General features: G+C 47.5%; 7 non-coding genes across 7 annotated transcripts; 3 read left to right on the top strand and 4 right to left on the bottom strand.

The window, feature by feature from the left end:
- Positions 1-712: 712 nt before the first annotated feature.
- On the bottom strand, positions 713-876 carry LOC137325734 (U1 spliceosomal RNA). Its single transcript, XR_010963976.1, has one exon. It is a non-coding gene; the product is annotated as a U1 spliceosomal RNA (small nuclear RNA).
- A 5,147-nt stretch (positions 877-6,023) lies between these two features.
- Positions 6,024-6,214, top strand: LOC137325787 (U2 spliceosomal RNA). Its single transcript, XR_010964027.1, has one exon. It is a non-coding gene; the product is annotated as a U2 spliceosomal RNA (small nuclear RNA).
- A 1,983-nt stretch (positions 6,215-8,197) lies between these two features.
- LOC137325723 (U1 spliceosomal RNA) lies at positions 8,198-8,361 on the bottom strand. Its single transcript, XR_010963965.1, has one exon. It is a non-coding gene; the product is annotated as a U1 spliceosomal RNA (small nuclear RNA).
- Positions 8,362-13,471: 5,110 nt separating this feature from the next.
- Positions 13,472-13,662, top strand: LOC137325786 (U2 spliceosomal RNA). The gene has a single exon (XR_010964026.1). It is a non-coding gene; the product is annotated as a U2 spliceosomal RNA (small nuclear RNA).
- Positions 13,663-15,647: 1,985 nt separating this feature from the next.
- On the bottom strand, positions 15,648-15,811 carry LOC137325850 (U1 spliceosomal RNA). Its single transcript, XR_010964041.1, has one exon. It is a non-coding gene; the product is annotated as a U1 spliceosomal RNA (small nuclear RNA).
- Positions 15,812-21,092: 5,281 nt separating this feature from the next.
- Positions 21,093-21,291, top strand: LOC137325847 (U2 spliceosomal RNA). The gene has a single exon (XR_010964040.1). It is a non-coding gene; the product is annotated as a U2 spliceosomal RNA (small nuclear RNA).
- A 1,960-nt stretch (positions 21,292-23,251) lies between these two features.
- Positions 23,252-23,415, bottom strand: LOC137325839 (U1 spliceosomal RNA). The gene has a single exon (XR_010964034.1). It is a non-coding gene; the product is annotated as a U1 spliceosomal RNA (small nuclear RNA).

Below are 23,415 nucleotides of genomic sequence, written 5' to 3'. Positions count from 1 at the left end.
TCGTTATTTTCTTCGTGTTGATGGAATAATAAAAGCAACATTCCAATTAAATTCAAACACCGAGTTTGTGTGTTCTCTGTGCCATTCGGCTATGTGATCCATCACCGGGTGCGTTAGCAAAAGTCTTGTCTTCCTGAACTCCCGGTCCATGAGGTATAAGTGTTCCTTGGCTAGACCGGGGACCAGATATCTGCACCGATCAATAGGGTGAGAACAACCCCAAAGCACCCTACAGTCCTAACCACTAGACCACCAGGGGAGCTGCCTCAACCTCCCTGAGGAACCTGGACATGAGGCTGAGAACACGCACACCGGCCCCACTGGCAGCACCGACCAGCAGGGGGCCGGCCGGCTGGTCCTTCCCTTTCACAGGCTTTTGGCCCTCGATTAAACGGCAAAGGTGTTCAGAAGGAAGGACGGGAGGGTGGGAAATCAGTGGAATGTCACACCTCCGACCCAGAAAACAGGTCTCCTGGTCAAAGCAGTCCTGCCCCGCCCTGCCATTAATGTGACAATGGACAGGGCCCAGCAGCTTCAGACACATCTTTCTTTCAATATGCAAGTTCTTTTTAAAAAACCTTTCCTTCCACAGCAGCCTCTGAGTGAGAGAGAGAGAGAGACTGACTGACATAACGTACACACACACACAAAACAACGCCTCCCATCCGATTGGTGGACTACTGGATCGAAAATCTAACTTTTAGTTTCAATGCAGGGGAGAGCGCGAACGCAGTCCCCCACTACCACAAATTTTGCAGTCGAGTATCCCGCATTTGGGGACATCGCAGGTGTCAGCACACCCCGTGTGCAATGGGCTAGCCTCGTCCTGGGAGATCCACCTTCGGGATCACAGATTCTCCCCTGCCAGGTAAGTATGCCTTATGTCGCCACACAGTGCCACTTGACAGCATTCACTGCCTCTTACGGTTGCAACGGCAGGTTTTAAAAATCAGAATGTCCCTTCGCTCGCAACGTGCTGATGCTCTGAGAGATTAATTCTGCTCAAATATTGGACCCTATATCCGATGATATACTCTCGGAGAAAATACTGCAGCAATGCGGTGCCGGCGATGGTTGTTTGCGTGTCGCCCTTCGAGGGAAATGTCCCGCCTCCAGTTGTTGTTGTTGTAATATATACACGCGCGCTGTTGTAGGAATATTGAACTGCAAGTTGTCGCTATAGTAGTAGTTTCGAATCAGCACAAAGCAGGTGCCTCCCTGGAATGTCACACGTGGGTGGCAGGTCCCTCCCTGACCTGGCCTGGAATGTCACGCCTGCGTCCCAGAAAACAGATCTCCTGGTCAAAGCAGTCCCGCCCCGCCCTGCCCTGGGATTAACATGACAATGGACAGGGCCTAGTCAGGAGCAGCTTGACACACAACTCACAATATGCACTTCTGAAACATTAACGTCGTTCAACAGTTTAACCAGCCTTTAACACGTCTTGTGTTTTAGGAACATAGGAACAGGAGGAGGCCATTCAGCCCTCGTGCCTGCTCCGCCATTTGATAAGATCATGGCTGATCTGTGATCTAACTCCATATACCTGCCTTTGGCCCACATCCCTTAATATCTTTGGTTGCCAAAAAGCTGTCTATCTCAGATTTAAATTTAGCAATTGAGCTGGTATCAATTGCCGTTTGGGGAAGTGAGTTCCAAATGTTTTCTAATCTCACTCCTGAAAGGTCTGGCTCTAATTTTTAGACTGTGCCCCCTACTCCTACAATCCCCAACCAGCGGAAATAGTTTCTCTCTATCCACCCTATCTGTTCCCTTTAATATCTTATAAACTTTGATCAGATCACCCCTTAACCTTCGAAACTCCAGAGAATACAACCCCAAATTGTGTAATCTCTCCTCGTAACTTAACCCTTGAAGTCCAGGTATCATTCTAGTAAACCTACGCTGCACTCCCTCCAAGGCCAATGTGTCCTTCCGAAGGTGCGGTGCCCAGAACTGCTCACAGTACTCCAGGTGCGGTCTTACCAGGGTTTTGTATAGCTGCAGCATAACTTCTGCCCCATTGTACTCCAGTCCTCTAGATATAAAGGCCAGCATTCCATTAGCCTTATTGATTATTTTCTGCACCTGTTCATGACACTTCAATGATCTATGTACCTGGACCCCTCAATCCCTTTGGACATCCACTGTTTTTAACTTTTTACCATTTAGAAAGTATCCTGTTCTATCCTTTTTTGATCCAAAGTGGATGACCTCACATTTGTCTACATTGAATTCCATTTGCCACAGTTTTGCCCATTCACCTAATCGATCAATATCGCTTTGTAATTTTATGTTTTCATCTACACTGTTGACAATGCCACCAATCTTTGTGTCATCGGCAAACTTAGATATGAGACTTTCTATGCCTTCATCTAAGTCGTTAATAAACATTGTGAATAATTGAGGCCCCAAGACAGATCCCTGCGGGACTCCACTAATCACACCCTGCCAATGTGAGTACCTTCCCATTATCCATACTCACTGTCGCCTTTCGCTCAGCCAACTTCCTAACCAAGTCCGTACTTTTCCCTCGATTCCATGGGCTTCTATCTTAGCTAACAGTCTCTTCTGTGAGACCTTATCAAATGCCTTCTGGAAGTCCATATAAATAACATCCATTGACATTCCCCTATCCACTACTTTAGTCACCTCTTCAAAAAATTCATTCAGGTTTGTCAAGCACGACCTACCTTTCACAAATCCATGCTGGCTCTCTCTGATTAACTGAAAATTCTTGAGGTAGAAAACTATCCCGGACACACTCAAGAAATTCACTACCTTTCTGACAGTTGCTGGTCTGCTTTTCCCAATCTATGTGAAGGTTGAAGTTCCCCCATTAAGACCACTATGCCTTTGTTACACGCTTGTCTCATTCTGCATTTATACAATCTAGCACTTCAGAGCTGCTGCCAGGGGTCCTATATGCAACTCCCACATAGTCTTAGATCCTTTCCTATTTCTCAATTCAACCCATAAGGTCTCTGTTGGCTGCTTACCTCTCGTTATATCCTCCTTTATCATTGAAGTGATTTCATCTCTAATCACAAAGGATACTCCTCCCCCTCTTCCATTTTACCTATCTCTCCTGTAGACTTTATAACCTGGTATATTTAGTTCCCAATCCTGACCATCCTGCAGCCATGTCTCAGTAATAGCTATCATGTCATACCTTCCAATTTGAATTTGAACCTGTAGTTCATTTAATATATCCCTTATACTCTGTGCATTTGTATATAGATCTCTTAGTTGGGCCACACACCCTAGCCTGACCTTCAGCTTTGGTGCTGGGTTAATCTCCTTACGTCTTCTAGTTTTCACTTTATCTGTAGTTCCTAATGTACACTTTGTTTCTGCTGCTATACGCTTTTCCCTTTCACTTGTTCTTGAACAACTGTTTGTACTATTTGTATTGTAAATTTCCCCTGGGTCTTCCCCTCTCATGCTGCTCTCAACTTTACTCCTTTCTGACTCCCCGCTCAGGTTCCCATCCCCCTGCCATTCTAGTTTAAACCTTCCCCAACAGCATTCGCAAACACCCCCGCGAGGACATTGGTCCCGGACCTGCTCGGGTGTAACCCGTCCCGCTTGTACGGGTCCCACCTTTCCCAGAACTAGGAATCGAAATCCCTCCCTCCTACACCATCCCTGCAGCCACGCATTCATCCGGTCTATTCTCTTGTTCCTATAAATAGTAGCACATGGCACTGGTAGTAATCCTGAGATCACTACCTTTGAAGTCCTGCTTTTTAAATTTATCTCCTAACTCCTTAAATTCACATTGCAGGACCTCATCCCTTTTTTTACCTATGTCATTGGTACCAATATGGATCACGACTACTGGCTGTTCACCCTCCCCCTCCAGAATGTCCTGGAGCTGCTCCGCGACATAGAGTCATAGAAGTTTACAACATGGAAACAGGCCCTTCGGCCCAACATGTCCATGTCGCCCAGTTGATACCACTAAGCTAGTCCCAATTGCCTGCACTTGGCCCATATCCCTCTATACCCATCTTACCCATGTAACTGTCCAAATGCGTTTTAAAAGACAAAATTGTACCCGCCTCTACTACTGCCTCTGGCAGCTCGTTCCAGACATTCACCACCCTTTGAGTGAAAAAATTGCCCCTCTGGACCTTTTTGTATCTCTCCCCTCTCACCTTAAATCTATGTCCCCTCGTTATAGACTCCCCTACCTTTGGGAAAAGATTTTGACTATCTACCTTATCTATGCCCCTCATTATTTTATAGACTTCTATAAGATCACCCCTTAACCTCCTACTCTCCAGGGAAAAAAGTCCCAGTCTATCCAACCTCTCCCTATAAGTCAAACCATCAAGTCTCGGTAGCATCCTAGTAAATCTTTTCTGCACTCTTTCTAGTTTAATAATATCCTTTCTATAATAGGGTGACCAGAACTGTACACAGTATTCCAAGTGTGGCCTTACTAATGTCCTGTACAACTTCAACAAAACATCCCAACTCCTGTATTCAATGTTCTGACCAATGAAACCAAGCATGCCAAATGCCTTCTTCACCACCCTATCCACCTGTGACTCCACTTTCAAGGAGCTATGAACCTGTACTCCTAGATCTCTTTGTTCTATAACTCTCCCCAACGCCCTACCATTAACGGAGTAGGTCCTGGCCCGATTCGATCTACCTTCCTTGACCCTAGCATCAGGGAGGCAACATACCATCCTGGAGTCACGATTGCGGCCGCAGAAACGCCTATCTGTTCCCCTTACAATTGGATCCCCTATCACTATAGCCCTGCCACTCTTCTTCCTCCCCTCCTGTGCAGCAGAGCCACCCGTGGTGCCACGAAATTGGCTCTTGCTGCTTTCCCCTGATAAGCCATCTCCCCCAACAGTATCCAAAGCTGTATATCTGTTTGAGAGGGAGATGGCCCCAGGGGACTCCTGCTCTACCTGCCTAGTCCTTTTATTCTGCCTGGCGGTCACCCATTTCCTTTCTGCCTGCGTAATCTTTACCTGCGGTGTGACCACCTCACTGATCGTGCTATCCACAATAGTCTCAGCATCATGGATGCTCCACAGTGAATCCACCCGCAGCTCCAGCTCCGAAATGCGGTTAGCCAGTAGCTGCAGCTGGACACACTTCCTGCACACATGGTCGCCAGGGACCCTGGTAGTGTCCATGGCTTCCCATATGGGGCAGGAGGAACATATCACGGGTGCGAGCTGTGCTGCCATAACTTGCCTTAGATTTACACTGCGTTCACCTCTCAGACTCTCCTCCCGCTCTCTGTCTCCTTTTACACTGTGCTCACCTCTCGGACTCTCCTGCCTCACCTGTGACGTTGCACAGTAGTTTTCTCTTGTTGCAGGTCTGCTGCTGCTTTTATTCCCCACTCTCAGTCTTCTGCTGCTCAGGTCTGCCGCCGCTCTGCGGAAAAAGTTAGGAAAAGCAAGACAAAGCAGCACCTCCTTCCCCCACTTCACCAAACTCCCACACTCACCAAACTCTCAGCTGTCTCACTCGGTGCTCTGTTGTACTCAGTTTTTATTTCCCATTTCCACCCAGCCAGCCAGCCAAGCCGGCATCTGCAGTATTTTCTTTTGATTGGTCTTGCCTGCTGTGGAACGAATGTTTAAACACAAGCTGCTGATTGTCAGCACCTCACCTCTTTCTCAATTGGCCTGTTGTAATCTCACTCAGACACGTCACATCACGTCACTAGTTTTCTTTAAAGAGGTTTCCTTCCACGGCAGTTAGTTAGTGACTGAGACTGACTGACGGAGGTCCGTTGAGACACAACCCTCTCCCATCTGATTGGTGGACTACTGGCAAATTTACAAATCTCTCAAGCAATCCGAGCGAGAAAGGTAAAAGCGGCAACTTCTTTAAGCCGATCCACTGTTGCAATTAGAAATGGTGGCAAAATTGTGCCCAGAGCGGGAGAGAACGGCAGTGGTTCTAGACTGCTTTAGACACATTCAGCCAGAGTCAAAGGACGGAGGGCAGACAGGACCCAAGATCAATTCACATCGAGCGCGTTATCGCTTCTCGGCCTTTTGGCTAAGATCAAGTGTAGTATCTGTTCTTATCAGTTTAATATCTGATACGTCCCCTATCTGGGGACCACATATTAAATTGATTTTTGGAACAGGGAGATGGAATAGGGGCTTGCTCCGTCCACTCCACGCATCGACCCAGTATTGCAGTGTCTCTGGGAACGGTGCACCTCCCTCTGGGGAGATATTCAAAAGGAAAAAACAGCTCTTTCCCAGCGTCTCTCTACGTGTGTATGGATTATTACTCAGAATAAAGCTGATATATTGCACTTACTTTCTCAGCTCATTGCTATTCTTTTCTTCTCCTGGGCTGAGTGCCCCTCGCTCCCTCGCAGCGATATAATTCAAACTGCAAAATACCTTGACGTCGTTGACTTTAAACGAGCAGGGTCTGCGTGTCTTTGTGCGTACAAATGAAAACTGCGAGATTAAAGTGTGCGTGCTCCTGAACTCTCTGTCTGTCTGTCAAGGAGAGGAAAAGGCGGTGGTGGTGAGGGTGGAGCATCGCACTCAGAAAAGGAGACTTTCTTTGATGCTGCCAATTAATCTGCACCAGAAAGTCGCTCCCCCCGACCGGGATTCGAACCCAGGTCTCAACGAGTTTGAAAGGTTGCGTCCTGTAAGAATTCTGGGAATTCCTCCTCTTCTGAGTTTGGAAAACTTTGGCCATTGACCAAAATCCTAAGATGGAAGGATAGGTGAGACGTCACCAGTCTCTGTTTCAATGCAAAACCAACAGCAGGTGGTCAATGATCAGCACTAATTCGAGAGGCAGTCGGTCATTGAGAGAGGCAACTGCTCCAGACATGGCGGAGCCATGCCTCGGTTCTGATGCAAAACCAATCGACAGCGAGGACGTGGGGTGAAAAGGGAGCCTTGTGTGGCAAGTGCTCGACGATCGGAATGAATTCGAAGAACAATGGCCCATCGAGAGAAGCAATTGCAACATGATGAGAGACCATCAAAAGCCATTAAAGACTCTTAACAACTTTGTAAGAACTGTTAAACAGACATGGAGTGCCTCATTTAACAACGAAAACTATTGTAAGAGAGGAGTATATAAGTGGAAGCTCGAAACCCCTCTCTCTCTTGTTTGCTCTCTTGCTTTTGGTCTCTTGTTTTTTGCGCTTGTTTGCTGTCTCTGGTTCTTGCTCTCTTGCTTCTTTGCTCTTATCTCTTTTCCAGCTCTTTCTCTCTCTCTCTTAGTTCCTGCTCGCTCTTTTTTTTTCACCCGAGCTCTCCAGGGAGGAGAGCAGCTTCCAACGAAACCAATGTGAGAGAACCGGTCAGCCAGACCGAAGAGTGTAAAGGAATGGTGAGCCCCAACCATACGTGTGTGTGTGTGTGATAGGTGTCTCCAGGGTCCCCACCAGCCTCTTAGTTTAGCGGGATAAGGTACTGTAGTGGGTGTGTGTAACTCAATGTACTGTGCAGGACCGTTTTTATCGTTATTTTCTTCGTGTTGATGGAATAATAAAAGCAACATTCCAATTAAATTCAAACACCGAGTTTGTGTGTTCTCTGTGCCATTCGGCTATGTGATCCATCACCGGGTGCGTTAGCAAAAGTCCTGTCTTCCTGAACTCCCGGTCCGTGAGGTATAAGTGTTCCTTGGCTAGACCGGGGACCAGATATCTGCACCGATCAATAGGGTGAGAACAACCCCAAAGCACCCTACAGTCCTAACCACTAGACCACCAGGGGAGCTGCCTCAACCTCCCTGAGGAACCTGGACATGAGGCTGAGAACACGCACACCGGCCCCACTGGCAGCACCGACCAGCAGGGGGCCGGCCGGCTGGTCCTTCCCTTTCACAGGCTTTTGGCCCTCGATTAAACGGCAAAGGTGTTCAGAAGGAAGGACGGGAGGGTGGGAAATCAGTGGAATGTCACACCTCCGACCCAGAAAACAGGTCTCCTGGTCAAAGCAGTCCTGCCCCGCCCTGCCATTAATGTGACAATGGACAGGGCCCAGCAGCTTCAGACACATCTTTCTTTCAATATGCAAGTTCTTTTTAAAAACCTTTCCTTCCACAGCAGCCTCTGAGTGAGAGAGAGAGACTGACTGACTGACATAACGTACAGACACACACACAAAACAACGCCTCCCATCCGATTGGTGGACTACTGGATCGAAAATCTAACTTTTAGTTTCAATGCAGGGGAGAGCGCGAACGCAGTCCCCCACTACCACAAATTTTGCAGTCGAGTATCCCGCATTTGGGGACATCGCAGGTGTCAGCACACCCCGTGTGCAATGGGCTAGCCTCGTCCTGGGAGATCCACCTTCGGGATCACAGATTCTCCCCTGCCAGGTAAGTATGCCTTATGTCGCCACACAGTGCCACTTGACAGCATTCACTGCCTCTTACGGTTGCAACGGCAGGTTTTAAAAATCAGAATGTCCCTTCGCTCGCAACGTGCTGATGCTCTGAGAGATTAATTCTGCTCAAATATTGGACCCTATATCCGATGATATACTCTCGGAGAAAATACTGCAGCAATGCGGTGCCGGCGATGGTTGTTTGCGTGTCGCCCTTCGAGGGAAATGTCCCGCCTCCAGTTGTTGTTGTTGTAATATATACACGCGCGCTGTTGTAGGAATATTGAACTGCAAGTTGTCGCTATAGTAGTAGTTTCGAATCAGCACAAAGCAGGTGCCTCCCTGGAATGTCACACGTGGGTGGCAGGTCCCTCCCTGACCTGGCCTGGAATGTCACGCCTGCGTCCCAGAAAACAGGTCTCCTGGTCAAAGCAGTCCCGCCCCGCCCTGGGATTAACATGACAATGGACAGGGCCTAGTCAGGAGCAGCTTGACACACAACTCACAATATGCACTTCTGAAACATTAACGTCGTTCAACAGTTTAACCAGCCTTTAACACGTCTTGTGTTTTAGGAACATAGGAACAGGAGGAGGCCATTCAGCCCTCGTGCCTGCTCCGCCATTTGATAAGATCATGGCTGACCTGTGATCTAACTCCATATACCTGCCTTTGGCCCACATCCCTTAATATCTTTGGTTGCCAAAAAGCTGTCTATCTCAGATTTAAATTTAGCAATTGAGCTGGTATCAATTGCCGTTTGGGGAAGTGAGTTCCAAATGTTTTCTAATCTCACTCCTGAAAGGTCTGGCTCTAATTTTTAGACTGTGCCCCCTACTCCTACAATCCCCAACCAGCGGAAATAGTTTCTCTCTATCCACCCTATCTGTTCCCTTTAATATCTTATAAACTTTGATCAGATCACCCCTTAACCTTCGAAACTCCAGAGAATACAACCCCAAATTGTGTAATCTCTCCTCGTAACTTAACCCTTGAAGTCCAGGTATCATTCTAGTAAACCTACGCTGCACTCCCTCCAAGGCCAATGTGTCCTTCCGAAGGTGCGGTGCCCAGAACTGCTCACAGTACTCCAGGTGCGGTCTTACCAGGGTTTTGTATAGCTGCAGCATAACTTCTGCCCCATTGTACTCCAGTCCTCTAGATATAAAGGCCAGCATTCCATTAGCCTTATTGATTATTTTCTGCACCTGTTCATGACACTTCAATGATCTATGTACCTGGACCCCTCAATCCCTTTGGACATCCACTGTTTTTAACTTTTTACCATTTAGAAAGTATCCTGTTCTATCCTTTTTTGATCCAAAGTGGATGACCTCACATTTGTCTACATTGAATTCCATTTGCCACAGTTTTGCCCATTCACCTAATCGATCAATATCGCTTTGTAATTTTATGTTTTCATCTACACTGTTGACAATGCCACCAATCTTTGTGTCATCGGCAAACTTAGATATGAGACTTTCTATGCCTTCATCTAAGTCGTTAATAAACATTGTGAATAATTGAGGCCCCAAGACAGATCCCTGCGGGACTCCACTAATCACACCCTGCCAATGTGAGTACCTTCCCATTATCCATACTCACTGTCGCCTTTCGCTCAGCCAACTTCCTAACCAAGTCCGTACTTTTCCCTCGATTCCATGGGCTTCTATCTTAGCTAACAGTCTCTTCTGTGAGACCTTATCAAATGCCTTCTGGAAGTCCATATAAATAACATCCATTGACATTCCCCTATCCACTACTTTAGTCACCTCTTCAAAAAATTCATTCAGGTTTGTCAAGCACGACCTACCTTTCACAAATCCATGCTGGCTCTCTCTGATTAACTGAAAATTCTCGAGGTAGAAAACTATCCCGGACACACTCAAGAAATTCACTACCTTTCTGACAGTTGCTGGTCTGCTTTTCCCAATCTATGTGAAGGTTGAAGTTCCCCCATTAAGACCACTATGCCTTTGTTACACGCTTGTCTCATTCTGCATTTATACAATCTAGCACTTCAGAGCTGCTGCCAGGGGTCCTATATGCAACTCCCACATAGTCTTAGATCCTTTCCTATTTCTCAATTCAACCCATAAGGTCTCTGTTGGCTGCTTACCTCTCGTTATATCCTCCTTTATCATTGAAGTGATTTCATCTCTAATCACTAAGGATACTCCTCCCCCTCTTCCATTTTACCTATCTCTCCTGTAGACTTTATAACCTGGTATATTTAGTTCCCAATCCTGACCATCCTGCAGCCATGTCTCAGTAATAGCTATCATGTCATACCTTCCAATTTGAATTTGAACCTGTAGTTCATTTAATATACTCTGTGCATTTGTATATAGATCTCTTAGTTGGGCCACACACCCTAGCCTGACCTTCAGCTTTGGTGCTGGGTTAATCTCCTTACGTCTTCTAGTTTTCACTTTATCTGTAGTTCCTAATGTACACTTTGTTTCTGCTGCTATACGCTTTTCCCTTTCACTTGTTCTTGAACAACTGTTTGTACTATTTGTATTGTAAATTTCCCCTGGGTCTTCCCCTCTCATGCTGCTCTCAACTTTACTCCCTTCTGACTCCCCGCTCAGGTTCCCATCCCCCTGCCATTCTAGTTTAAACCTTCCCCAACAGCATTCGCAAACACCCCCGCGAGGACATTGGTCCCGGACCTGCTCGGGTGTAACCCGTCCCGCTTGTACGGGTCCCACCTTTCCCAGAACTAGGAATCGAAATCCCTCCCTCCTACACCATCCCTGCAGCCACGCATTCATCCGGTCTATTCTCTTGTTCCTATAAATAGTAGCACATGGCACTGGTAGTAATCCTGAGATCACTACCTTTGAAGTCCTGCTTTTTAAATTTATCTCCTAACTCCTTAAATTCACATTGCAGGACCTCATCCCTTTTTTTACCTATGTCATTGGTACCAATATGGATCACGACTACTGGCTGTTCACCCTCCCCCTCCAGAATGTCCTGGAGCTGCTCCGCGACATAGAGTCATAGAAGTTTACAACATGGAAACAGGCCCTTCGGCCCAACATGTCCATGTCGCCCAGTTGATACCACTAAGCTAGTCCCAATTGCCTGCACTTGGCCCATATCCCTCTATACCCATCTTACCCATGTAACTGTCCAAATGCGTTTTAAAAGACAAAATTGTACCCGCCTCTACTACTGCCTCTGGCAGCTCGTTCCAGACACTCACCACCCTTTGAGTGAAAAAATTGCCCCTCTGGACCTTTTTGTATCTCTCCCCTCTCACCTTAAATCTATGTCCCCTCGTTATAGACTCCCCTACCTTTGGGAAAAGATTTTGACTATCTACCTTATCTATGCCCCTCATTATTTTATAGACTTCTACTCTCCAGGGAAAAAAGTCCCAGTCTATCCAACCTCTCCCTATAAGTCAAACCATCAAGTCTCGGTAGCATCCTAGTAAATCTTTTCTGCACTCTTTCTAGTTTAATAATATCCTTTCTATAATAGGGTGACCAGAACTGTACACAGTATTCCAAGTGTGGCCTTACTAATGTCCTGTACAACTTCAACAAAACATCCCAACTCCTGTATTCAATGTTCTGACCAATGAAACCAAGCATGCCAAATGCCTTCTTCACCACCCTATCCACCTGTGACTCCACTTTCAAGGAGCTATGAACCTGTACTCCTAGATCTCTTTGTTCTATAACTCTCCCCAACGCCCTACCATTAACGGAGTAGGTCCTGGCCCGATTCGATCTACCTTCCTTGACCCTAGCATCAGGGAGGCAACATACCATCCTGGAGTCACGATTGCGGCCGCAGAAACGCCTATCTGTTCCCCTTACAATTGGATCCCCTATCACTATAGCCCTGCCACTCTTCTTCCTCCCCTCCTGTGCAGCAGAGCCACCCGTGGTGCCACGAAATTGGCTCTTGCTGCTTTCCCCTGATAAGCCATCTCCCCCAACAGTATCCAAAGCTGTATATCTGTTTGAGAGGGAGATGGCCCCAGGGGACTCCTGCTCTACCTGCCTAGTCCTTTTATTCTGCCTGGCGGTCACCCATTTCCTTTCTGCCTGCGTAATCTTTACCTGCGGTGTGACCACCTCACTGATCGTGCTATCCACAATAGTCTCAGCATCATGGATGCTCCACAGTGAATCCACCCGCAGCTCCAGCTCCGAAATGCGGTTAGCCAGTAGCTGCAGCTGGACACACTTCCTGCACACATGGTCGCCAGGGACCCTGGTAGTGTCCATGGCTTCCCATATGGGGCAGGAGGAACATATCACGGGTGCGAGCTGTGCTGCCATAACTTGCCTTAGATTTACACTGCGTTCACCTCTCAGACTCTCCTCCCGCTCTCTGTCTCCTTTTACACTGTGCTCACCTCTCGGACTCTCCTGCCTCACCTGTGACGTTGCACAGTAGTTTTCTCTTGTTGCAGGTCTGCTGCTGCTTTTATTCCCCACTCTCAGTCTTCTGCTGCTCAGGTCTGCCGCCGCTCTGCGGAAAAAGTTAGGAAAAGCAAGACAAAGCAGCACCTCCTTCCCCCATTTCACCAAACTCCCACACTCACCAAACTCTCAGCTGTCTCACTCGGTGCTCTGTTGTACTCAGTTTTTATTTCCCATTTCCACCCAGCCAGCCAGCCAAGCCGGCATCTGCAGTATTTTCTTTTGATTGGTCTTGCCTGCTGTGGAACGAATGTTTAAACACAAGCTGCTGATTGTCAGCACCTCACCTCTTTCTCAATTGGCCTGTTGTAATCTCACTCAGACACGTCACATCACGTCACTAGTTTTCTTTAAAGAGGTTTCCTTCCACGGCAGTTAGTTAGTGACTGAGACTGACTGACGGAGGTCCGTTGAGACACAACCCTCTCCCATCTGATTGGTGGACTACTGGCAAATTTACAAATCTCTCAAGCAATCCGAGCGAGAAAGGTAAAAGCGGCAACTTCTTTAAGCCGATCCACTGTTGCAATTAGAAATGGTGGCAAAATTGTGCCCAGAGCGGGAGAGAACGGCAGTGGTTCTAGACTGCTTTAGACACATTCAGCCAGAGTCAAAGGACGGAGGGCAGACAGGACCCAAGATCAATTCACATCGAGCGCGTTATCGCTTCTCGGCCTTTTGGCTAAGATCAAGTGTAGTATCTGTTCTTATCAGTTTAATATCTGATACGTCCCCTATCTGGGGACCATATATTAAATTGATTTTTGGAACAGGGAGATGGAACAGGGGCTTGCTCCGTCCACTCCACGCATCGACCCAGTATTGCAGTGTCTCTGGGAACGGTGCACCTCCCTCTGGGGAGATATTCAAAAGGAAAAAACAGCTCTTTCCCAGCGTCTCTCTACGTGTGTATGGATTATTACTCAGAATAAAGCTGATATATTGCACTTACTTTCTCAGCTCATTGCTATTCTTTTCTTCTCCTGGGCTGAGTGCCCCTCGCTCCCTCGCAGCGATATAATTCAAACTGCAAAATACCTTGACGTCGTTGACTTTAAACGAGCAGGGTCTGCGTGTCTTTGTGCGTACAAATGAAAACTGCGAGATTAAAGTGTGCGTGCTCCTGAACTCTCTGTCTGTCTGTCAAGGAGAGGAAAAGGCGGTGGTGGTGAGGGTGGAGCATCGCACTCAGAAAAGGAGACTTTCTTTGATGCTGCCAATTAATCTGCACCAGAAAGTCGCTCCCCCCGACCGGGATTCGAACCCAGGTCTCAACGAGTTTGAAAGGTTGCGTCCTGTAAGAATTCTGGGAATTCCTCCTCTTCTGAGTTTGGAAAACTTTGGCCATTGACCAAAATCCTAAGATGGAAGGATAGGTGAGACGTCACCAGTCTCTGTTTCAATGCAAAACCTACAGCAGGTGGTCAATGATCAGCACTAATTCGAGAGGCAGTCGGTCATTGAGAGAGGCAACTGCTCCAGACATGGCGGAGCCATGCCTCGGTTCTGATGCAAAACCAATCGACAGCGAGGACGTGGGGTGAAAAGGGAGCCTTGTGTGGCAAGTGCTCGACGATCGGAATGAATTCGAAGAACAATGGCCCATCGAGAGAAGCAATTGCAACATGATGAGAGACCATCAAAAGCCATTAAAGACTCTTAACAACTTTGTAAGAACTGTTAAACAGACATGGAGCGCCTCATTTAACAACAAAAACTATTGTAAGAGAGGAGTATATAAGTGGAAGCTCGAAACCCCTCTCTCTCTTGTTTGCTCTCTTGCTTTTGGTCTCTTGTTTTTTGCGCTTGTTTGCTGTCTCTGGTTCTTGCTCTCTTGCTTCTTTGCTCTTATCTCTTTTCCAGCTCTTTCTCTCTCTCTCTTAGTTCCTGCTCGCTCTTTTTTTTTCACCCGAGCTCTCCAGGGAGGAGAGCAGCTTCCAACGAAACCAATGTGAGAGAACCGGTCAGCCAGACCGAAGAGTGTAAAGGAATGGTGAGCCCCAACCATACGTGTGTGTGTGTGATAGGTGTCTCCAGGGTCCCCACCAGCCTCTTAGTTTAGCGGGATAAGGTACTGTAGTGGGTGTGTGTAACTCAATGTACTGTGCAGGACCGTTTTTATCGTTATTTTCTTCGTGTTGATGGAATAATAAAAGCAACATTCCAATTAAATTCAAACACCGAGTTTGTGTGTTCTCTGTGCCATTCGGCTATGTGATCCATCACCGGGTGCGTTAGCATAAGTCCTGTCTTCCTGAACTCCCGGTCCATGAGGTATAAGTGTTCCTTGGCTAGACCGGGGACCAGATATCTGCACCGATCAATAGGGTGAGAACAACCCCAAAGCACCCTACAGTCCTAACCACTAGACCACCAGGGGAGCTGCCTCAACCTCCCTGAGGAACCTGGACATGAGGCTGAGAACACGCACACCGGCCCCACTGGCAGCACCGACCAGTAGGGGGCCGGCCGGCTGGTCCTTCCCTTTCACAGGCTTTTGGCCCTCGATTAAACGGCAAAGGTGTTCAGAAGGAAGGACGGGAGGGTGGGAAATCAGTGGAATGTCACACCTCCGACCCAGAAAACAGGTCTCCTGGTCAAAGCAGTCCTGCCCCGCCCTGCCATTAATGTGACAATGGACAGGGCCCAGCAGCTTCAGACACATCTTTCTTTCAATATGCAAGTTCTTTTTAAAAACCTTTCCTTCCACAGCAGCCTCTGAGTGAGAGAGAGAGAGAGAGACTGACTGACTGACATAACGTACACACACACACAAAACAACGCCTCCCATCCGATTGGTGGACTACTGGATCGAAAATCTAACTTTTAGTTTCAATGCAGGGGAGAGCGCGAACGCAGTCCCCCACTACCACAAATTTTGCAGTCGAGTATCCCGCATTTGGGGACATCGCAGGTGTCAGCACACCCCGTGTGCAATGGGTTAGCCTCGTCCTGGGAGATCCACCTTCGGGATCACAGATTCTTCCCTGCCAGGTAAGTATGCCTTATGTCGCCACACAGTGCCACTTGACAGCATTCACTGCCTCTTACGGTTGCAACGGCAGGTTTTAAAAATCAAAATGTCGCTTCGCTCGCAACGTGCTGATGCTCTGAGAGATTAATTCTGCTCAAATATTGGACCCTATATCCGATGCATTACTCTCGGAGAAAATACTGCAGCGATGCGGTGCCGGCGATCGTTGTTTGCGTGTCGCCCTTCGAGGGAAATGTCCCGCCTCCAGCTGCAAGTTGTCGCTATAGTAGTAGTTTCGAATCAGCACAAAGCAGGTGCCTCCCTGGAATGTCACACGTGGGTGGCAGGTCCCTCCCTGACCTGGCCTGGAATGTCACGCCTGCGTCCCAGAAAACAGATCTCCTGGTCAAAGCAGTCCCGCCCCGCCCTGCCCTTGGATTAACATGACAATGGACAGGGCCTAGTCAGGAGCAGCTTGACACACAACTCACAATATGCACTTCTGAAACATTAACGTCGTTCAACAGTTTAACCAGCCTTTAACACGTCTTGTGTTTAGGAACATAGGAACAGGAGGAGGCCATTCAGCCCTCGTGCCTGCTCCGCCATTTGATAAGATCATGGCTGATCTGTGATCTAACTCCATATACCTGCCTTTGGCCCACATCCCTTAATATCTTTGGTTGCCAAAAAGCTGTCTATCTCAGATTTAAATTTAGCAATTGAGCTGGTATCAATTGCCGTTTGGGGAAGTGAGTTCCAAATGTTTTCTAATCTCACTCCTGAAAGGTCTGGCTCTAATTTTTAGACTGTGCCCCCTACTCCTACAATCCCCAACCAGCGGAAATAGTTTCTCTCTATCCACCCTATCTGTTCCCTTTAATATCTTATAAACTTTGATCAGATCACCCCTTAACCTTCGAAACTCCAGAGAATACAACCCCAAATTGTGTAATCTCTCCTCGTAACTTAACCCTTGAAGTCCAGGTATCATTCTAGTAAACCTACGCTGCACTCCCTCCAAGGCCAATGTGTCCTTCCGAAGGTGCGGTGCCCAGAACTGCTCACAGTACTCCAGGTGCGGTCTTACCAGGGTTTTGTATAGCTGCAGCATAACTTCTGCCCCCTTGTACTCCAGTCCTCTAGATATAAAGGCCAGCATTCCATTAGCCTTATTGATTATTTTCTGCACCTGTTCATGACACTTCAATGATCTATGTACCTGGACCCCTCAATCCCTTTGGACATCCACTGTTTTTAACTTTTTACCATTTAGAAAGTATCCTGTTCTATCCTTTTTTGATCCAAAGTGGATGACCTCACATTTGTCTACATTGAATTCCATTTGCCACAGTTTTGCCCATTCACCTAATCGATCAATATCGCTTTGTAATTTTATGTTTTCATCTACACTGTTGACAATGCCACCAATCTTTGTGTCATCGGCAAACTTAGATATGAGACTTTCTATGCCTTCATCTAAGTCGTTAATAAACATTGTGAATAATTGAGGCCCCAAGACAGATCCCTGCGGGACTCCACTAATCACACCCTGCCAATGTGAGTACCTTCCCATTATCCATACTCACTGTCGCCTTTCGCTCAGCCAACTTCCTAACCAAGTCCGTACTTTTCCCTCGATTCCATGGGCTTCTATCTTAGCTAACAGTCTCTTCTGTGAGACCTTATCAAATGCCTTCTGGAAGTCCATATAAATAACATCCACTGACATTCCCCTATCCACTACTTTAGTCACCTCTTCAAAAAATTCATTCAGGTTTGTCAAGCACGACCTACCTTTCACAAATCCATGCTGGCTCTCTCTGATTAACTGAAAATTCTCGAGGTAGAAAACTATCCCGGACACACTCAAGAAATTCACTACCTTTCTGACAGTTGCTGGTCTGCTTTTCCCAATCTATGTGAAGGTTGAAGTTCCCCCATTAAGACCACTATGCCTTTGTTACACGCTTGTCTAATTCTGCATTTATACAATCTAGCACTTCAGAGCTGCTGCCAGGGGTCCTATATGCAACTCCCACATAGTCTTAGATCCTTTCCTATTTCTCAATTCAACCCATAAGGTCTCTGTTGGCTGCTTACCTCTCGTTATATCCTCCTTTATCATTGAAGTGATTTCATCTCTAATCACGAAGGATACTCCTCCCCCTCTTCCATTTTACCTATCTCTCCTGTAGACTTTATAACCTGGTATATTTAGTTCCCAATCCTGACCATCCTGCAGCCATGTCTCAGTAATAGCTATCATGTCATACCTTCCAATTTGAATTTGAACCTGTAGTTCATTTAATATATCCCTTATACTCTGTGCATTTGTATATAGATCTCTTAGTTGGGCCACACACCCTAGCCTGACCTTCAGCTTTGGTGCTGGGTTAATCTCCTTACGTCTTCTAGTTTTCACTTTATCTGTAGTTCCTAATGTACACTTTGTTTCTGCTGCTATACGCTTTTCCCTTTCACTTGTTCTTGAACAACTGTTTGTACTATTTGTATTGTAAATTTCCCCTGGGTCTTCCCCTCTCATGCTGCTCTCAACTTTACTCCCTTCTGACTCCCCGCTCAGGTTCCCATCCCCCTGCCATTCTAGTTTAAACCTTCCCCAACAGCATTCGCAAACACCCCCGCGAGGACATTGGTCCCGGACCTGCTCGGGTGTAACCCGTCCCGCTTGTACGGGTCCCACCTTTCCCAGAACTAGGAATCGAAATCCCTCCCTCCTACACCATCCCTGCAGCCACGCATTCATCCGGTCTATTCTCTTGTTCCTATAAATAGTAGCACATGGCACTGGTAGTAATCCTGAGATCACTACCTTTGAAGTCCTGCTTTTTAAATTTATCTCCTAACTCCTTAAATTCACATTGCAGGACCTCATCCCTTTTTTTACCTATGTCATTGGTACCAATATGGATCACGACTACTGGCTGTTCACCCTCCCCCTCCAGCATGTCCTGGAGCTGCTCCGCGACATAGAGTCATAGAAGTTTACAACATGGAAACAGGCCCTTCGGCCCAACATGTCCATGTCGCCCAGTTGATACCACTAAGCTAGTCCCAATTGCCTGCACTTGGCCCATATCCCTCTCTACCCATCTTACCCATGTAACTGTCCAAATGCGTTTTAAAAGACAAAATTGTACCCGCCTCTACTACTGCCTCTGGCAGCTCGTTCCAGACACTCACCACCCTTTGAGTGAAAAAATTGCCCCTCTGGACCTTTTTGTATCTCTCCCCTCTCACCTTAAATCTATGTCCCCTCGTTATAGACTCCCCTACCTTTGGGAAAAGATTTTGACTATCTACCTTATCTATGCCCCTCATTATTTTATAGACTTCTATAAGATCACCCCTTAACCTCCTACTCTCCAGGGAAAAAAGTCCCAGTCTATCCAACCTCTCCCTATAAGTCAAACCATCAAGTCTCGGTAGCATCCTAGTAAATCTTTTCTGCACTCTTTCTAGTTTAATAATATCCTTTCTATAATAGGGTGACCAGAACTGTACACAGTATTCCAAGTGTGGCCTTACTAATGTCCTGTACAACTTCAACAAAACATCCCAACTCCTGTATTCAATGTTCTGACCAATGAAACCAAGCATGCCAAATGCCTTCTTCACCACCCTATCCACCTGTGACTCCACTTTCAAGGAGCTATGAACCTGTACTCCTAGATCTCTTTGTTCTATAACTCTCCCCAACGCCCTACCATTAACGGAGTAGGTCCTGGCCCGATTCGATCTACCTTCCTTGACCCTAGCATCAGGGAGGCAACATACCATCCTGGAGTCACGATTGCGGCCGCAGAAACGCCTATCTGTTCCCCTTACAATTGGATCCCCTATCACTATAGCCCTGCCACTCTTCTTCCTCCCCTCCTGTGCAGCAGAGCCACCCGTGGTGCCACGAAATTGGCTCTTGCTGCTTTCCCCTGATAAGCCATCTCCCCCAACAGTATCCAAAGCTGTATATCTGTTTGAGAGGGAGATGGCCCCAGGGGACTCCTGCTCTACCTGCCTAGTCCTTTTATTCTGCCTGGCGGTCACCCATTTCCTTTCTGCCTGCGTAATCTTTACCTGCGGTGTGACCACCTCACTGATCGTGCTATCCACAATAGTCTCAGCATCATGGATGCTCCACAGTGAATCCACCCGCAGCTCCAGCTCCGAAATGCGGTTAGCCAGTAGCTGCAGCTGGACACACTTCCTGCACACATGGTCGCCAGGGACCCTGGTAGTGTCCATGGCTTCCCATATGGGGCAGGAGGAACATATCACGGGTGCGAGCTGTGCTGCCATAACTTGCCTTAGATTTACACTGCGTTCACCTCTCAGACTCTCCTCCCGCTCTCTGTCTCCTTTTACACTGTGCTCACCTCTCGGACTCTCCTGCCTCACCTGTGACGTTGCACAGTAGTTTTCTCTTGTTGCAGGTCTGCTGCTGCTTTTATTCCCCACTCTCAGTATTCTGCTGCTCAGGTCCGCCGCCGCTCTGCGGAAAAAGTTAGGAAAAGCAAGACAAAGCAGCACCTCCTTCCCCCACTTCACCAAACTCCCACACTCACCAAACTCTCAGCTGTCTCACTCGGTGCTCTGTTGTACTCAGTTTTTATTTCCCATTTCCACCCAGCCAGCCAGCCAAGCCGGCATCTGCAGTATTTTCTTTTCATTGGTCTTGCCTGCTGTGGAACGAATGTTTAAACACAAGCTGCTGATTGTCAGTACCTCACCTCTTTCTCAATTGGCCTGTTGTAATCTCACTCACTCCACTCACTGTCAGACACGTCACATCACGTCACTAGTTTTCTTTAAAGAGGTTTCCTTCCACGGCAGTTAGTTAGTGACTGAGACTGACTGACGGAGGTCCGTTGAGACACAACCCTCTCCCATCTGATTGGTGGACTACTGGCAAATTTACAAATCTCTCAAGCAATCCGAGCGAGAAAGGTAAAAACGGCAACTTCTTTAAGCCGATCCACTGTTGCAATTAGAAATGGTGGCAAAATTGTGCCGAGAGCGGGAGAGAACGGCAGTGGTTCTAGACTGCTTTAGACACATTCAGCCAGAGTCAAAGGAGGGAGGGCAGACAGGACCCAAGATCAATTCACATCGAGCGCGTTATCGCTTCTCGGTCTTTTGGCTAAGATCAAGTGGTCAAGTGGGGGAAGGCAACCATTTGGAGCCTTCCTGCCATTGTATGCCGGGGGGATGCAGTCAGGGAGAAATCCCCTCGGGCAGAGTGTAGAGCTTTGGCTTGATGTAATGTCACTGCAAGGAATCTGGAATGAATCTGTAAGGCAATAAGGCACCCCAGAGTGTCAGAAAAAAAAAAAATCTGTTCTTATCAGTTTAATATCTGATACGTCCCCTATCTGGGGACCATATATTAAATTGATTTTTGGAACAGGGAGATGGAATAGGGGCTTGCTCCGTCCACTCCACGCATCGACCCAGTATTGCAGTGTCTCTGGGAACGGTGCACCTCCCTCTGGGGAGATATTCAAAAGGAAAAAACAGCTCTTTCCCAGTGTCTCTCTACGTGTGTATGGATTATTACTCAGAATAAAGCTGATATATTGCACTTACTTTCTCAGCTCATTGCTATTCTTTTCTTCTCCTGGGCTGAGTGCCCCTCGCTCCCTCGCAGCGATATAATTCAAACTGCAAAATACCTTGACGTCGTTGACTTTGTGCGTACAAATGAAAACTGCGAGATTAAAGTGTGCGTGCTCCTGAACTCTCTGTCTGTCTGTCAAGGAGAGGAAAAGGCGGTGGTGGTGAGGGTGGAGCATCGCGCTCAGGAAAGGAGACTTTCTTTGATGCTGCCAATTAATCTGCACCAGAAAGTCGCTCCCCCCGACCGGGATTCGAACCCAGGTCTCAACGAGTTTGAAAGGTTGCGTCCTGTAAGAATTCTGGGAATTCCTCCTCTTCCGAGTTTGGAAAACTTTGGCCATTGACCAAAATCCTAAGATGGAAGGATAGGTGAGACGTCACCAGTCTCTGTTTCAATGCAAAACCTACAGCAGGTGGTCAATGATCAGCACTAATTCGAGAGGCAGTCGGTCATTGAGAGAGGCAACTGCTCCAGACATGGCGGAGCCATGCCTCGGTTCTGATGCAAAACCAATCGACAGCGAGGACGTGGGGTGAAAAGGGAGCCTTGTGTGGCAAGTGCTCGACGATCGGAATGAATTCGAAGAACAATGGCCCATCGAGAGAAGCAATTGCAACATGATGAGAGACCATCAAAAGCCATTAAAGACTCTTAACAACTTTGTAAGAACTGTTAAACAGACATGGAGCGCCTCATTTAACAACGAAAACTATTGTAAGAGAGGAGTATATAAGTGGAAGCTCGAAACCCCTCTCTCTCTTGTTTGCTCTCTTGCTTTTGGTCTCTTGTTTTTTGCGCTTGTTTGCTGTCTCTGGTTCTTGCTCTCTTGCTTCTTTGCTCTTATCTCTTTTCCAGCTCTTTCTCTCTCTCTCTTAGTTCCTGCTCGCTCTTTTTTTTTCACCCGAGCTCTCCAGGGAGGAGAGCAGCTTCCAACGAAACCAATGTGAGAGAACCGGTCAGCCAGACCGAAGAGTGTAAAGGAATGGTGAGCCCCAACCATACGTGTGTGTGTGTGATAGGTGTCTCCAGGGTCCCCACCAGCCTCTTAGTTTAGCGGGATAAGGTACTGTAGTGGGTGTGTGTAACTCAATGTACTGTGCAGGACCGTTTTTATCGTTATTTTCTTCGTGTTGATGGAATAATAAAAGCAACATTCCAATTAAATTCAAACACCGAGTTTGTGTGTTCTCTGTGCCATTCGGCTATGTGATCCATCACCGGGTGCGTTAGCATAAGTCCTGTCTTCCTGAACTCCCGGTCCATGAGGTATAAGTGTTCCTTGGCTAGACCGGGGACCAGATATCTGCACCGATCAATAGGGTGAGAACAACCCCAAAGCACCCTACAGTCCTAACCACTAGACCACCAGGGGAGCTGCCTCAACCTCCCTGAGGAACCTGGACATGAGGCTGAGAACACGCACACCGGCCCCACTGGCAGCACCGACCAGTAGGGGGCCGGCCGGCTGGTCCTTCCCTTTCACAGGCTTTTGGCCCTCGATTAAACGGCAAAGGTGTTCAGAAGGAAGGACGGGAGGGTGGGAAATCAGTGGAATGTCACACCTCCGACCCAGAAAACAGGTCTCCTGGTCAAAGCAGTCCTGCCCCGCCCTGCCATTAATGTGACAATGGACAGGGCCCAGCAGCTTCAGACACATCTTTCTTTCAATATGCAAGTTCTTTTTAAAAACCTTTCCTTCCACAGCAGCCTCTGAGTGAGAGAGAGAGAGAGAGACTGACTGACTGACATAACGTACACACACACACAAAACAACGCCTCCCATCCGATTGGTGGACTACTGGATCGAAAATCTAACTTTTAGTTTCAATGCAGGGGAGAGCGCGAACGCAGTCCCCCACTACCACAAATTTTGCAGTCGAGTATCCCGCATTTGGGGACATCGCAGGTGTCAGCACACCCCGTGTGCAATGGGTTAGCCTCGTCCTGGGAGATCCACCTTCGGGATCACAGATTCTTCCCTGCCAGGTAAGTAT

The sequence above is a fragment of the Heptranchias perlo genome, chromosome 9, assembly GCF_035084215.1.
Source record: "Heptranchias perlo isolate sHepPer1 chromosome 9, sHepPer1.hap1, whole genome shotgun sequence".
Lineage (NCBI taxonomy): Eukaryota > Metazoa > Chordata > Chondrichthyes > Hexanchiformes > Hexanchidae > Heptranchias > Heptranchias perlo.
The sequence above is the reverse complement of the archived record's forward strand: the minus strand, read 5'-3'. Positions and strand labels throughout refer to the sequence as shown.